The sequence below is a fragment of the Centroberyx affinis genome, unplaced genomic scaffold, assembly GCF_046629955.1.
Source record: "Centroberyx affinis isolate AG114_WGS23_722 - 3 ecotype Tasmania unplaced genomic scaffold, CSIRO-AGI_Caff_v1 ptg004244l_1, whole genome shotgun sequence".
NCBI classification, from domain to species: Eukaryota; Metazoa; Chordata; class Actinopteri; order Beryciformes; family Berycidae; genus Centroberyx; species Centroberyx affinis.
Genome location: NW_027281981.1, coordinates 253,069 through 269,398, shown reverse-complemented (window position 1 = coordinate 269,398; position 16,330 = coordinate 253,069). Strand labels below are relative to the sequence as shown.

Below are 16,330 nucleotides of genomic sequence, written 5' to 3'. Positions count from 1 at the left end.
AACCAAGTTGTTTTAGTTGCCTAACCATAACCATAACCCAAGTTGTTTTATTTGCCTAAACTTTACCATAACCTTAACCAAACTTGTTTTACTTGCCTAAATTTAACCATTAACCAACCTTTGGGACGTAATTCAATTTGTGGCGGAGGAACGTTTTCAAATTCGTCAAGGTCGTGTTCTTTTTACGTATTTTTGTGAGATCACGTCGGAAACGCTCCTGTGGGTCTTATTATAGGGTAGGAACAAACCACCTATGTGATCGTATGGGTTGGAGGACTTGTTGCCATTTTTTCTCGGCCGATAAGCTTGTTGCGTGAGTTTCCCCCCCCCCCGGTCGGAAACGAACGGACTTCCAGTGACTTGTTGATCGCGTTGCTCGCAGTGTGACTGTCAAGGTTAGGCGACTAATTGACTGGATTACCGGCTGGGTGACAAACACATCAAAATGACACATTCAAAGCATGTCACATCTGCCTCGGCGTCCCCATGGGGCTTCATGTCTGAGGCTGAGATCAAGCGCGTCCCTTTTACCTCAACGGTCTGCCGGGGAGAGGATTGTCATGATTGGCTGCTCAGATGGAGTCTTCATCCAAAAATAACCTTTGATGTTTCTTTCAAGGGCTCCAACACAATGATATTTCAGCCTGTCCAAGAGGCACGTCGGTGGGGAAAGAGGAGTCGAGAGGGGTGAACGCGTGGTAGGTAAGGAGGGAAGGATGGGTGGATCTCCCAGAGGATTCTCGGGGGGTTAGGGAGTCCTGAGCCCCCCCCCGCCAGCCAGCGGTGCAGCTCAGAGACCGACTCCCCCCCCCCCGCTGAGGGCTTTTGAAGGCAAGCGGCGAGGCTTTAAAGCAGCCTGCCACATGTGATCCCATTGCTAGGACTTTGAGGTTGTCACCGCATCACCCGGAGCCAGCAGAGCTCCTCTTGCACCCCGTGGAATCATCTATAAATGTTGACTTCAGTTGAAAAGGACTTAGCTGCTAAGAAGAGACTTAGATTTAACCTTACGGAGGTCGGGTGAAACGTCGTCGTAATGCAGGGGCATGATGCAAAGGAAGGAGTGTCAAGGCAATGATTAACCACTCGGAGACTCACATTTCAGCACTCTTCAGTACTCATGTTAACAGTTGCTTTCACTCAGTGGTGGGAAGTAACTAAGTACATTTACTCAAGTACTGTACTTAAATACAATTTTGAGATACTTGTACTTTACTTGAGTATTTCCATTTGATGCTACTTTATACTTCCACTCCACTACATTTCAGAGGGAAATATTGTACTTTCTACTCCACTACATTTATTTGACAGCTTTAGTTACTTTTCAGATGGAGATTTGACACAATGGATAATATAACAAGCTTTTAAAATACAACAAATTGTTAAAGATGAAACCAGTGGTTTCCAACCTTTTTGGCTTTTGACGTCTTACAAAAAGCAGTGTGTAGTCGGGTCACATTTCAGATGTCTATGAGTTGTTAACAGCTCCACCAAATAGTGATTTTTCCCTCTAAACCTCACATGGTTTCATTTCAATAAATGTTCAAATGCAATATTTCAGTAAAAATCTAAGATTAGAGAAAAGGTCCAAAAACTGAAAACAGGTTTGCGTATCATAACTTTGTTTTTTCTTCTTTCCTCTCCCATTAATCATCTCACAACCCCTCAGATTTATCTGGTGACCCTTTGGAGGGGCCCGACCCCTAGGTTGGGAACCACTGGACTAAACTAGCTAACTATATATAAAGTAGTTCAAACTAGCTCCACCTCCAGCAGCTACAACAGTAACATGCTGCTTACACACTGATGCTTCAGTATTAATAATCTAATGATGTCATATATAATAAAATATCAGTCAGAGGGACCAAACCACTACTTTTACTTTAATACTTTAACTACATTTTGCTGCTAATACTTTTACTTAAGTAGGATTTTTCATGCAGGACTTTTACTTGTAATGGAGTATTTCTACATTGCTCTATTGATACTTTTACTTAAAGTAAAGGATCAGAGTACTTCTTCCACCACTGCTTTCACTTTATGGTTGTAATTATCGTTAAGTTAAATTCACCAAGGTGCTGCCAGACCACGCAGAAGCTGTTTTATTTCATTCATAGTACAGTGCTGGGCGTATATCATCGCTTCATTATATGGTTCATCAGTTGCACTACACAGTATGCTGCCTGTAAGATAAAGAGTGAACAGAATAGTTAAGAGGGACAACAGGTGTGGGCTTGAAAAAAAGATGAATTCCTGAAGAAGAGCCTTGAAGAGTCTGAATACAAGCTATGGTGGAGTTTTGTGAAGACTGTCGCCTTTTTGAAATATGCTTTGCAGTGATTTCACATTCCATACAAACCATCTCTACAACCTTCAATCTAAAATTTCTATTCCTCATCAAATAACTATAATTGAAAAGGCTGAGGATCTGGTTTACCATAAATGATCCCACTCTAATGATATTTTGTTTACTGTCTATTGAGGGCTGGAACTGTTATTTTTACTCATATCGGCCTATAGAGCAACCTTTCTTCCAGATTGCTTTGTTTTACAGTGTTCAGAATTATTATATTCCATCATGATTTAAGACATAAAGCCACTGAGAATACAAATGAGCTCTCCCTCTTCAATGCCCACACGGTTATGGAAGGTTTATGATAGTTATGAGCTAAGCGACATAAAACAGAGTGCAGTTCAAACGTAATTGATGAAATGTGGGGGTGGGTTGAACTTTGAGTAAACCCACCTTGATGTCACTATCTCGAGCTCGTATGGCAGATTTCTTTTGTATTCATACTCCATACTTTTAGAGAAATCAAACAGGATCATTGGCTCAGCGTTTTCAAATTGGTGAGCCGCACCTTCGCAACACAGCCAAAGTCGAGAAGGGAAGTGATAACTCTTACAGGCATATGTCTGGCTTGACTGTTAAGCCCATTTGAGCTGCTGCACAAATCATGTAATACAGGGTCTCTCGGGCATAAGTTTCTCTCTGATATGTACATAAAGTAGCCTAAATCTGGTGCATGCCTATGGGCGATTTCCCAGTAGATTTATTATTCCTCTCAGCTCGAGCCGAACTGTGCATCAGTATTCTTGGCAACAATTTTCCGCAGTACTAAAAAGAAAAAAAAAAAAAAAAAAAAAAAAAAAGAGAAAAAGTTTTTTGTCGATGCTATAACATGCTATGCTGTATCACCGGTAATGAATGCGTAATGAATGTGTGGCATATGGCTGTGGGCCTCTTCCAAACAGACATTCTAGAAGAATGCTGCTGTGCTCTGATGACTCAGTGCTGCTTGCAGGTGCATGGAACAAACTTCAGATGAAGGAAAAAGTAGGCTAGAAAAGTCAAAGACGCATTCCACAAGCTGCCAAAACTGAGCTGAGAGAGAAATCTAGCCAAAACAACATTGTGACAGACCGAAAGGTGCAAGTCCATCAACAAAAAAACAAAAAAAAAAAGGAAGAAAAAAGGGCTAGAGGAGGAGATGTTTCAGCTCATGCCTCCATCATCCCTCTATGGAGAGCAAACACATACTTCCTAATACATAGATCAACTTAGCTCATCAACCAGAGGTGAAGATCAGTCACTGACGTCCCCATAATCTAAAATTCAGATCCTCGTTCGTGCCACTGGGTGCCAATGACTTTAACTCAAATGTCAAAAATGGCTCTATAATATTATGTTCTGGTCACCACCTCTATGATTCTGATGGACTCTTTCAATGCCCAGGAACTGTAAATAAGAAGGAGATTAGTTAGCAGATTTGAAATATCAGCAGACCTCTCAACTTGCCTGTGAATAGCACTTACTGTAGATGTTCTCATCAAATTAGGAAGTCTTATCATAACAGGTAATATGTTTGTTCTCCATAAAGCACTTTTTCTCTGTTTTTTGTTGATGCATTTACACCTTTAAGTTTGTCACTATCCATTTGAGTTAATAGATTGATTCTTTTGGTTAGATTTTTTTCCAGCTAATTTTTGGCAGTGTGCAGAATATTTCTTTAACTTCCAAACATTACCGTTCATTTTTTACCATCAATGATTCTGCAATGATTTCCACCCCTCTGGATACTCAAAAAACACATTATGGTCACTTTAGTAATAAGTGAAGCCATGGCTGCTGGAAAAAGATGCAACAAAATTTGTAGTTTAGACTACAAATTTTGTTGCATCTTTTTCAGCAGTGTGATCTTGAACCACATGTGGTTTTTGGACACATATGGGAGCATTCACATGTGGTTCAAAAAAGGTGCAAAAGTTCCTGTAATGTTATAAAAGTTCTGCAAACGTTCTGGGAAGGTGATGCAAGGACCAAAAAATAACATTCTAGGTTGGTCCCCTAAAGGTTCCTGTAATGTTACTAAAGGTTCTGAAAACGTTCTGGGAATGTGATGGAAGGACCTAAATAGGACCAAAAAAGAACATTATAGGTTGGTCCTCTAAAAGTTCCTGTAATGTCACTAAAGGTTCTGCAAACGTTATGGGAATGTAGCGTAGAGACCTAGAGGGAACGTCCTATAGTAATGGTCCCCTAAATGTTCTGCAAAAGTTCCTGTCATGTTACTAAACATTCTGCAAACGTTCTGGGAAGGTGATGCAAGGACCAAAAAATAACATTCTAGGTCGGTCCCCTAAAGGTTCCTGTAATGTTACTAAAGGTTCTGAAAACATTCTGGGAACATGATTGAAGGACCTAAATAGGACCAAAAAAGAACATTATAGGTTGGTCCCCTAAAGGTTCCTGTAATGTTACTAAAGGTTCTGAAAACGTTCTGGTGATGTGATGGAAGGACCTAAATAGGACCAAAAAAGAACATTATAGGTTGCTCCTCTAAAAGTTCCTGTAATGTCACTCGCCACATGTCACGTCATCGTGATCGAACGAGAACGTTCTGGGAACGTTACAAGGCGACGTCCTTTACGCCAACGGGGACGTTGTCAGAACATTCTGGGAACGTACAATTTCTAGCTGGGTTGTTATTGGCAGTTGATAAAATACAATATCAAGTTTAAATTTTCACTGAAAGATAACTCACATAACAACTTTGTGATTCAGCCTGAAATCTGGAAATTTACGGTAAGACACAATTACTGCTATTTAGTGTAAAAAGTAATGTCTATTACGGGTTTGAATGGCCAATTTATTTCCGGCACCAGTCTAACTGAAATCTATGGTCCTTTCAGTCGGTGGTCCAGTCCACACTCCAATCCTCGAGCTCAACTCCGTGTTTTCCCGCCGTCCGTCTCTGGAACCGGCGCTGTGATTGGATGCTGACTGCTGGTCAGGAAGAAAGGGCTGCTGTGTTGAGGCCGAGGACTCAGACACAACCAGGACCTGGACGAGGCTGCAACGCCTCTATGTAAGGGATATATGCGCAACCGGACACATGGAAACCTAATTTTAAACTAGCAGAGCTTCGGAAGACACCCGCCGAGTCCGTTTTCATGCTGTCGAGGCCGCCGCAAGCTCTTGTTTTTCCCCTGCTGTGTGTGTGTGTGTGTGTCGCTGGCTGCTGGTCACAGTAATCCAGACCCGCTTCTATTAATGAGACTGGGAAGAGACTAAAGAGCCGCTGTGTGGCGACGCAGCCACAAACCTGTCTGAGATACAAGTCTTTATCCAGGCCCGGAGGAAACACACGTCTCAGCTGCTGTTGATGTTAGCCCGGGCTAACAGCTGAGGCCAGGCTGGCCCAGCTAAACACTGGAGCTCAAACTACATGGAACAAGTAAGCGGCGGACAGCGTCTCATTTTGCGCAAGAACAACTGTTATGACTGACCTATAGAAGCCCGTCTCCTTTTTTTGCTGTTTTGTTGCACAGATTGTTTGTGCTAGGCAGAGGCAGCACCGTGGGATCTATTCAGAGAGCGTGTTTGGTGACGGTTTCTCTGTGAAAATCACCAGTTTGAACCCCTTTCTGCATCAGGTGAGTGTTAATCCGCAGTTATTCATGAGATTGAGCCAACACGGAGCCTTCTTTTGTGATTAGAAATGCCTTAAACAGTTCGTCTATAGCAGATTTTTGCTACTATTTGTCTGTTGTGTTTTTTTCTAACTTTCCTAACCTAACCTTAAAAAGTCCTTGTGCGTAAATTCCCATTTGGGTATGGGCCTATATGCTTTAATTTTAAGGGAGTGCAGCAACGCAGCAGATTTTTGCCTCTCTTCCATCCAAACCCACAGAAACCAGGGCAAAAAAAACAAAACTGCTCCTTTAGGCTAATTCCCCCTCATCAACTACAGCAAACTGATGGGGAGAGATGGGAGAGGGATAACCGGGTTATTACAGCCCACAGAGGGGTTCAGGTCAACGTCATGAAGTTTGCCCAGTTTGCCCTGATTGGGTTTAAGTTAAAATGGATGCTTCCACCTGATGCTGCTGGCCTGGGGGGGGTAAGACAACAGCTCTATAAACTGGGGCTTCCTTGCTCAGCCATTCAAAGAAGACTTCCTAGGGAGCTGTCCAGCATTACAGACACCCAAACATCAGTGACATTAAACTTTCTGAATTTGAACTTGAAAAGAAACACATCTATAAGCTGCTGCTCCAGAGACTTTTTTTTTTCCCCAATACAATTTTATTGAATTTTAATACAATTACATTGACAGTAGAGTCCCCATCGCCCTTTCCCCCCACTCCCTCCCTCCCCCTCAAGCATATAGAACATCATCCCCCACCAACCCCAAACAATCCTTGGGTCTGCTAATAATGTTAATAATAATGATAATAATAAACCAAACTAAATTCAAGTAGCTTACAGGGCATAGATAGGACCAAATAGCCATTGGTAAAATGGACTAGTATTAATATAACAAGTACAGAATGATAGATAAGAGATGTGAAAATAAAGAGATAAGTCAAAGCTCATACACAGGCTACTTCTTAAGTTGCATACATGTAGGACACATCAACATACATATGCCACGGATCCTATATGACTTTGCTCCAGAGACTTTTCATGCAAGGTGTGAACATTTTGGCCTTTTATCTTCAATTTAATAGTTTGTCATTCATATTTTTCACCTGTGCTGGAGGCTTCTGGGCTGTAAACAATCCAGAGAATTCAGCATTTTCGGATGTAGACAATTGCGTCCGATCAGTCGATAACCTTCAGACAATCGATGGCTCCATCTGTCCGTGGGTGCACACTGTGTAGGTATTATGTCTGTTTGTCTTCGATTAATGAATGCGAAAGCAGACTCTCGGTAGGAAGCATCCGCCGTTGTAACAGCAAACAACCCCCGTTCTGTCCACCGCCTCATCGATTTCTCCGTTAAGCCCCAGCATCAAACAGCCACATTTCTGGTGATGCAGCCATCACAATGTAATCACTTTGAATATTATGGAAGGGAAATGCCTCGCCAGTGTAGGTCAGCCCAGACTCTAAATGTGGGAGGCATTATATAGGAGAACCTTTGACCTCTGCAGACTCCGAGGTGAAATCCATGAGTCAGACTCACCGTGGGGCATGATCTGAACATTTCAGCTGTTTCATTTGTATGTGTGTTGGAGTTAATAAATTCACAACAAATCACAACATTCAAAAATGCTCTACATCTTTTTGGAAAACAGTGTGCTACCTGAAGTTTATCAGGCAATATTTGAAAAACATAACACAAACGATGAACTATTTTTATAAGCAAATGTCTTAAGATTAGGGCTTCAACTAATGATTATTTTCTTTGTCGATTATGTTATTGATGAATCGATTAGTTGATTAATCAGAAAATGGTGAAAAATGTGGAGCAGTGTTTCCCAAAGCCCAAGATGACGTCCTAAAATGTCTTGTTTTGTCCACAACCCAAAGATATTCAGTTTACTGTCATAGAGGAGTAAAGAAACCAGAAAATATTCACATTTAAGAAGCTGGAATCAGAGAATTTTGACTTATTTTTCCTAAAAAATTACTCAAACCGATTTAATCGATTATCAAAATAGTTGGCGATTAATTTAATAGTTGACAACTAATCGTTTAATCGATTAATCATTGCAGCTCTACTTAAGATGACTCCTAAATTCAATACTAATGCATGATGTGCATAACTTTGATGCAAGCAGAGTGGGTGTCATGTTTTTTTCCCCCAGTGGTGGATATCTCATTTTGGAATCAAACTCTTCAAATATGACGTGCTCTGGCTTTTCCCAACCGTTGAGTCATTGAAGCAATATTCTTTAATAACTAGGCTATCCATGTCCCAGGGAAGTGATGTCCTTATTTTCAGCTGGTGTAGAATTCACTTATCAGAATAGATCACGTTGTGATGTGCAGGAGGTCAAAAATAAATGATTCCTTATTTCTAAGGGCAATTGGTATAATGATGTTTGGTAAAACCATAATTAAGAAGATATTGAGAAAAGATATGTGAGAATTGTGTGTCACTAAAAAGTTGAAGAAGCCACAGATCTCTCTGGCTACAGGTGAGATTAGATTCATTACTATTAGCTATAGAAACAGGAAGGTTCAGTGACACACCAGAGGAGAAAAGAGTCTGTTATGTGATCAGGGGAAATAGAAAATGAGATTAATTTTGTATTTTATTGCCCTTTGTACGATAATTAGAGCATAATGGCTTCTATCCCATTCATTTCTTTTGGTTAGATGACTCTGAAAGACTTGAGATATGTTTCAGAAAAGGTGGATTCGATGAGGCAAACTTTGTCAGTAAAGCCTGGGGAAAAAAAAACGGCGATGTACCTTGAGTGTGTGATAGCTGAGTTTGTTTAAGAATATGTTTGATATACATTCACATATCACAACATTGTGTATGGATGTGTCCTGTAAACCCACGTGGGCTCAATCAATCATATCAAAACCTGGATGAATCTAAACATTAGAATCACTTGTTGCAGCCGTAGGTTTGTCTATCTGTGAAATCTCGATGTAAGATGATGTAATGCAGCTCTGGAGCCTGGGCATATAATATAAAATGCATGCAAGGCTGCCTATTCTGATTCATAATGCCATAGCCACAGTGCAAAAGTTAATGGCATCAATGCAGATCAGTGCATCTGAACAACGTGGAAATAATTTACAAAACATAATGTTATATGCACATTTAAAATGCTGTCCAGTCAAAAGAGGGCTTGCACAGAGCCTGTGATCACTTTGAATTATAAGTGGGTCACTATCGGCTCAGTTTAATGTTTGTCTTATCAGAATGCAAAGGCAATATCATGGCGTGATTGCATTTTGTGTATGCCTTTTTGATGGCCCCTCCTGTTTAAATGAAATGACTTAAGTGCCTTGATAGGAATCTGGTTAGTACAATAAATCCAGTGAGGGACATGCTATCCCACAGTTCTAATTAACTCCAATAAATTACTTATTTTTCAGCTGTTCTGCATTGTTGTAGCAATGGATCAGCATCCAGTATCGAGGATAGACTGTGATGTCTGGGATTATCAGTGAGCAACTCATTTATAGGCTAAACCTGTGTGGCTTCATCCTGCTGAATCGCTGCATGGTTAAATAGTCACATCACCAGCAAGCCTTCTTTGTCAAATATGAAGGCCATTTAGCAGTGTTGGGATGCATTCTGTAACAAGGGTCCTTATAAAGTTTGACAAAGTCTTATCATAAATTATCTGACTGTAAGGATTTAAAAAGTAATAAAATGTGTTCAATCCAGTTATTAGAGGTCATATTTTTCACCATGCAGTGGCGGTTTTATTTGAGTGGCATGTCCACTCTTGGATCAATACAGAACGTGATTAGTAGTACAAAATGCGTCATTTGCTTTACTTGAACGCAGTGGGACTTCGTGTCCCTTAACTATTAATTTCCTGGTGTCCTTTCTAGTTGTAGTTCCACAACTTTCATTAGCTGTGTTCAATTAGAAACAGGCTGATTTTCACAGCTTTGTTTCTTTATTTTGTTGTGTTTTCAGTTGGTCTTGAATTCAATGTAGATCCTACTATAAAATGAGGAAAACTCTGTCTTTCTGTCTGTCTGTCTGCATCCATTTTGCTCCTCAATGGGTTGGCCAATCAATCTGAAACTGCACATGGGCATTGAGCATTGGCATAGGCAGGGACTGACGAAGCTGATTTCTCCATTTTCCCAAAATTTACGCTGTTTATGCACATTTTTGGCAAGTCTGCGCATAGTTGTGGCGTGCCCATCCCCGGGTACGGACTAGTAGAATTAAAAAGGCCTTTTAAAAGTCTGAAATATGGCTTTCTAAAGCCTGCAGACACCCTGTATAATTCAAGCCCAGCGATGGCCTGGGAAGAATAGTGTGAACATGAAATAAAAGGAGTTTCAGCCAGGTGCTAGCTACACAAAGCCAAAAAAAGAAAGAAAACAGATTACATATCCTGCTCTCATCCTGGAGAGAGTGTACATATCCAGAATAGCACGCACTATACCTAGCACTGCGTGTATTTGTAATGGTTGATGTTGTAAGCTGTGCGAGCTGACAGTCTATTGCCGGCCATCTGGCTCCGAGCTGGAAGGCCTCCCGGTTTCATGCCGAATGCAAACAGCATTCAACCGGTCCCGCCCCCCCTGCTCTACCCTGTAGGGACCGAAGCACACGCCCTCCGCTTTGACATTTTGATGACCGCAACATCGGATTGAGCCTCTTCAAACGGCGGGGCTGGCCGAACGCGTACGGGGCGAAGCAGGGGTGTCGTATTGGTTCGTCAGCTCGGATCCGCCCGGTTGAGTCGTGGCTGTTTAAATTCAGCTGGAACAATGCCCACTATTTTGGGCATCGCAGCAAACGACCCGAGGGACGGCAGATTCCGACTGAATAATGAAGTGAAGAGAAATGCTAATTCAGGACGAGTGTCACAGTAGGATACGCTTCTCATTGAGGTCAGGTATAGGCCTACAGTTAGAGTATTTTCCTGATGAGTGTCTTTGCCCCTGAGACACTCCTATAATGATGCACATTCGTAGAGGACATACACAGCTGATGCTATCAGATTAAGACGTCCTACTTTTCTTTGAAAGATGTTGGTTCTAGTAAATCAAATTTTATTTTTGAGCAAAATCCTTTAACTGTAATCTGTTCCCTCAGCTTCTGGTTGATGCCACTTTTACATCTTTTAAATAGCAATTTATAAGTCTGCTCTATTACACACATAAAGGTGCCTGCTGCCGCTAACCACTATTGCTCTTAAATCACAGACTTCCATTCTAAATGTGACAGACCCATGACTCATGACTCATGAGTCATGGGTCTGGGTTTCAGTGGAATCATATCGTGATGATATGAAGATATTATGATATCGTGACACACATTTCTGCTGTCTGAATTGATGATGACAAGCAAATTTTACTTAAAAACTGAGGTATGGTAGGTATAAAATGAGGTATGGTAGGAATATTATTTGAATATTTCAGTTTTGTTTGACACCACACCTAACATTACCATTCGGTTCAATGAGATGAACATTCATTTGATTATTTAACATGATTTTGCATATATGAGCCATATCGTGATATATATATATATATATATTGATATCGAGAAAAATCCTTATGCTTATCATAATATTGATTTCAACCATATCGCCCAGACCAGCAAGCAACATGCAGAAAGTGACCAAGTTCAACGTCAACCCAAATGAGCAAAAAAAATTCACATTATGTTATATGGCACAGTAAAAAATCATATTAAAACAGCTTTTGAAACAAAAGATATCTCGATCCTGATTTCACAAAATGATGGGAAGAGGTAGCAGCTATGGATGACTATGGACCTTGTCTCAACTTTCATTTTGGCACTTTGTTTACCCCAGTTTTCAAGATTGATGCAGGCCATCGTATCAATATCTATTCAGTGTCAAAATATTTGCTGGGCAATACATGTCCATGTTTCTCCACATTAGCTAAAAAAACGCCAACTCACTAATTTGCCACAAGGCGTTTGTTGTTCACCGTCTCCAGCTTTGACCTCACAAAGCTTTCCCTTGTTCCAAACCAATGCTGCAGTTTTCAGTGTGATCATGAACATCCTTCTTGGGCGCCCACTGACCCACTGATATTTCAACACAGTGAAATGACTCACTACCCACTCGAAAGGCTCTCTCATTAAATGTCACTATTTCACAAGACAAACAAGCAGTTGAAATGGCATCCAGCACGCGTCGACTCAAACATGGCTGAACATAAGCTGCTGTTTAGCTTGTTTCGACTACTAAAGATGCACATTTTTAGTGGGAATGAGTTGTGGGGAATGTGATGACAAAGCGGTGTAGTTTGAATGCAAATGTATGGAGCGAGGCCCGCCAGGCATTGAGAAGCGCCTGGACTCAGGAATTAGCAAGCCAAATGTTGGATAAACAAATTTGCTCTTGTTTAATTTGGACAGAAGGTGAAAGGGGATCTGCATTGCAGTCAAGCAGAGCTGTGGTAAATATGGTCCCAAGTCAGCTGGTGGGTAAGATGCAGTCCTATTAACATGTCTGACCCTCCCTCACCCCTGGTCCAGGTTCATATGTCCCTTTGTGCTCTGCCTCCGTTTATTCCTTAAAACAGTGCTGTGGTCAAGGAGCTGCACATCTACCATCTTACCAGGCTAAATGAATCAGGAGTGGGACCTCTGGGTGAGGCAAGAATCCAAAGATTGGTTCTGAAATATAATTTAATCATATCAAAATCTATTTGTATTCGTAAACCAGTCTGTTAGCTAAACTGTAGTAGGATTGTTAAAGTGCCACAAAGTTCAGATAGGAGTCATTCAGCAATTACATACTATCCAAAACCCTTTACTTATGTGTATGAATTTTGGTTCGGCATGGGTTTGATATGGGTTTATGAAGGCTAATACCAATATATTTGGATTAAAGCTGCCAATATCTTGTGCTGATATTCTGTACATTTGAAGTTGACCATTTTCAAGCTAAACTAGAAGGGCACTTGGAGAGCGCAGACCTCCGCCAAGGCCAATAGTCCAGTCTTCTATGATATGCAAATGTGCAAGCGCAACCAATATACGGATCCGCTCCAAAATTTAATAGGTTCTTCCTTGGCCCATGCTACACCCTTCCACCAAGTTTCATGAAAATCGGGCCAGTAGTCTTTCCGTAATCCTGCTGGCAAACCGCCAAGGAGGTTATGTTTTCGGTGCCGTTTGTTTGTCTGAGGTAAAAATGCCAACATATTACAAGTGTTCAGTGTTTCCCTCAGAATTGTATCGTCGTTAAAGGTGGAGAAGCCTCTGAAACAGCATTTAGACCACCATGGGACACACTCTCCATTGAAAGCCAGACTAATGAAATTCTTATAGGTGGGGTTGCAGCTCTTTAAGGCAGGGTGAGGCAGGTTTCATTGCAGGTTTTAAAGACTGACAACCCTGAAGCTGTTGAGGAAAATCACATCCTCACCTCCATAATATTGGTCATGAACAACACTGATGGACAGATATCCTTTTTGTTTTATTTTATTCTATTGAAAGACCAATATCACCCTGATATATTGACAAACTGATATATTGGTCTAACTATGAATCCTAAGGTAAAAAGGCTCATATCAGTTCCAAAATGCAACAATACTGATTGGATTCTATTGTATTCTGGCACCAATCCTGTAGGAATTTCGTATTGCTTTCCAAAAGTGTCTTTTGATGGGGGCTTTGAGAATTAAAGTCTGTGTTGTGGAGGTCTTTTTGAGTGGAACCATGTTGAAAGCAAGTGGTTGCAAAAAAGACACACATACTAATACAGTAATTAACTTGGAGTCTATGGCTAATTATTTTTTTTTTAGTTTGGCGTCTCGCCCCGAACTGTCACAAAACCTTAATATTTCTTCATCACGCAGTTCCTGATTTATTGAGTAAACAAAGAATTATTCGGTGGCTTACTCACTGACTCTAGATGTAATTGGTTATTCATTATTTCCCATCCAGTTACTTTGATTCATTCCAATTCTGTAAACATTCAATCTCGTGCATGCTACGTTGCCACTTTACACATCTTCCATTTCTCTGTGTAATTACTAAACAGATAAAGGGCTATGAGACCAGCATGCCTGCACCGGGCAAAAGCTGTGGAAATGGCTGCCGGTCGTCAGTGTAGCGGGTGGTAATATGTGATTGTCAATCTTCAAGTTGATAGAAGGGTCAGCCATGCATGAAGTCACACTTCATACGTCCTGGCCATCGTGCACCTGACACTCCTACTGTGAACAGATCAAACAAAGTCCTGTGAATGAAGTCATTTGTCATCTAGTCCAGCGCTTCCCAGTCCAGTGCTTACCCAGATGACCCCTGACGATAGTGACATATTTTATGGATATTTCATATTATATCCAATGCATAACAATAACAGCACAGAACAACTGATAACTGTACAATTAACCCAAATAGTGAACGCAATAACTGCAGGAAGTTTGTGTAAAACGAGCAATTTGGCTGACTAGTGAGTGGATTATGTGAATATTGCATCAGAGATTAGTTTTCCTGATATTTTTAGGAACGTTTTATACAATTCTGTATTATTTATTTTTTAACTATCATACACTTATTATGCTTATTTCAGACAAATTCAGTGTTTTCTTCTCCCTGATGCTCGGCCGTTGTTATTACTACTATTAGCTCTTTGGTTGTTTTAACTGTGTGCTTTTCTAATGCAGGACGAGGCTGTTTAGCAGAGAGTGAATATAGCTTGTGTTCATGTCTTCAGCGCACCCTTATCCTCTTAAAAAAACATCTAAACTTTAAAAATAACAACTACATTTCTTTTCTTCACAGAAATTAATGAAATGCTGAGATATACTGTATATATATTTTTTTTAAGTTTTCTTACGCCCCTTAAAACTGACCCCCCGTGAAGCTTTGGTGACCCCTTGGGAACCAGTGATCTAGTCTATGTGCATCAACATGTGATGTCTAAAAGTATTTTCTTTCATCTGAAGTGTCCTCCTCAGACCCTCTGTTGCCTAGAAAAGCGTGAAGACTGTCTCTGCCAAGGGCATTTGCTATTGATTTCTGCAACAGAGTGTAGATACTGACCCAGCGGGATGCCTATAGGGAAACCACCATGCCCCTTTTCTGCCCCACTGACCCCCCCAGCTGAAGAACGTTCTGCCTTATGATCGGTTCGTTCCACTGTATGTGTGTGCCATGCTGTACCCATACTGGCACGATGTGGTACATTTTTTTTTCCTTTATGTTTTGCTCACAGTGCAGTTTGGTTTGGGTATTACAGTGTCCGGATAAGGCACCAAAACATATTTAGTAGGGCTGTAGTCGAGACCGCCTTGGTCGAGTCCAAGTCCAGATCGAGTCAATGGTGAATCGAGTCTGATTCAAGACCAAGACCGAGGGGGGGTCGAGACCGAGTCGAGACCAAGACCGGGGGGGAGTTGAGAGGGTCGAGACCGAGTCGAGACCAAGACCGCAAAACTACGAGTTCAATTCAAGACCAATACCAAGACCAATCCAAGGCTACCATTGTATTTATTGACTAAAATAGCATATTTTTGTTTATTGCCTAAAATATAAGGGAGGTTTCTAAAGACATTTCAACAAAATTAGCAATTAGTTTTGAGGACAGAATTAATTGTAGGCAGCTTGTTTATGTTCATAACATACAGTAGTTGCACCTTTACTTAACCAGAAGTGGATTCATCTATTTCACCTACTTTTTCTTACTGCTCCACAACCACATGCTGCTCTCAGCACTGCTCGACTGAAAATATTCTACCTGTAATTTAAGAAGGCGAAGACGAGGTTATAATTATAAAAAGAATAATATTATGTAACGTTAATTCATCCGAGACCGATTCAAGACCGAGCCATAGTCCCAGATGAGACCAAGACCGTCATAAATCGGTCTCTCAAGTACTACACCCCTGATATTTAGTCCTGCCAGGGTGATGTACTACTTTGTGCATGCCGCTCTCCCGAACAAGCAGGACCACACCTGGTTCCTGATTCCAGTAGAAAATCCCAAGGGTGCTGCTACTGTGCCATAAACATAGAAAGACTGGTGCGCAGCTAGCGAATGCCACTGGAGCAGTAGGAAAAAAACCCTAATAGAAGACCTCTCCATCCTATCCGTCTATGACCACAATGACGCAGCTGTCCCCCCCCCCCCCCCCCCCGCTACGAGAGCCGCTCCCAGACAAGACCCAGGAAGTCCTTCTGATAAACGCAACGATAACGTTGCCGTGATGTGGATGATGTGACACTACATTAGCCGAAGCTATTGTGGGATTCTGGGACCCTATTTTCTCCCGGCAACCCCGTTAGATTGATGATTGAAACATCACAGAGAGGGATGATGGGGGGCAACATAGAAACAAATTGATGCTCGACCAGAGGACCATTTGCCTGTTGTCAAGGGTGATATATTAAATGCGTGTTGT

At 41.2% G+C, this 16,330-nt stretch overlaps 1 protein-coding gene across 1 annotated transcript in view; it reads left to right on the top strand.

Moving 5' to 3' along the window:
• The first annotated feature begins 5,799 nt into the window (after positions 1–5,799).
• large1 (LARGE xylosyl- and glucuronyltransferase 1) overlaps positions 5,800–16,330 on the top strand; it is a 115,206-nt gene continuing 104,675 nt past the window's right edge. Inside the window, exon 1 of the mRNA XM_071543152.1 lies at positions 5,800–5,937. The gene's annotated coding sequence lies outside the window, so the exon portion shown is untranslated. The remainder of the gene's footprint in view (positions 5,938–16,330) is intronic.